Raw genomic sequence first — 1,264 nt, 5'->3', positions numbered from 1 at the left:
CCAGATAGTGCCTGAGATTTCAGTCACACTCCTCAGGCTCACAGGCAGGTCGTTCTGCCCAACCTCTCTTCTGTAACATTCTTCCATGGAGGATTTTTCCCTAGAAGTCACAAATTGGCACTAGAAAATGGTTTGGCTGCAAAACCTACTGACGATCCGTTCGTTGCTGGGTTAGCAACAACGCTGCCTCACTGGCCATCATCTACGGACCGACCACGTACAACACCTACACCTCCCTGCCACCGCACTGCACGAGCTGCAGGAACAAAACGCCTTCGTGGTGGGGAACGCACCCACATCAGCACGAGTACAAATGACAAATAGCGGTCAAAGTGAAACATGCATGTTCTTTATTGAGTCTCCAGCCTCTTCCTTATACAGTTACCTTTTGTGGGAGGGACGGAGGGTTGGCAGGTGCACGCACTGCACTCCCTGCTGCCAGCCCTCCGGGATGGGAAACAATAACTTCCCAACTGGGAGCCCTTCTGTACCAGACCCGTGTGGAGAGCTCAACTGCAGAGAAAATCTTCAAGACCTTTGTCATTACACACCAATAAATACATCACAAATAACAGGAACAGCAGACGAAAAACACCACTGATCGCTGCTCCCTCTGGCTTCTAAAATTCCAAACGCAAAACCCTTGCCAATGCAATAATTTATTTTTTGCTGATATGCCGTCAGAAATTAAGCATATATTTGCAAACGCTATTGCATTTTTCCACTGCATTATTGTCCGTCTTTTCCCCACCAGCAGCAGCCAGCGTGCCAGCGGATTTCATTCCGTACCCCTTCTCTGGCTCTCTCTGCAGCGATCTGCACACCTTTGCTTTGTTCCACCTCCTCCTCCTCCTCCTTCCCCCACCTCTCTCCAGCTGTCCATCTCTGCAGCCCTGGCCATGCACGAGTTTCCCTGCTCGCCCGCAATCTGCCTCCTTCCACGGCTGCGGGAGCACGGACGGAATCACGTCCACCCCATCGGTACAAAGCATGCTGTTTTTACCTTCTGGATAGTTTGCTGGGTCACCTCCCCTTTGCCTCTCGGGCGAGCAGAAGCAAAGGCAACCGACATGGTGGGCTTTTTTTATGTGCCTATAATATATGGGTCCCAGGCTCTAATAATATTGTTATTATCTGCCTGCTATTGCCGTGCGAGGATTCTCCGCAGTGCGCGGGCAGGGGAGGTGTCGCACATGGTACGCTCTGAGCCCGGCGCCCAGCGGCGGCCAGCGCGCCCCGGAGAGGCACACGCCGCCCTGCGCCC

The sequence above is a fragment of the Meleagris gallopavo genome, chromosome 22 (assembly GCF_000146605.3).
Source record: "Meleagris gallopavo isolate NT-WF06-2002-E0010 breed Aviagen turkey brand Nicholas breeding stock chromosome 22, Turkey_5.1, whole genome shotgun sequence".
Classification (NCBI taxonomy): Eukaryota; Metazoa; Chordata; class Aves; order Galliformes; family Phasianidae; genus Meleagris; species Meleagris gallopavo.
This window is presented reverse-complemented; position numbering follows the sequence as displayed.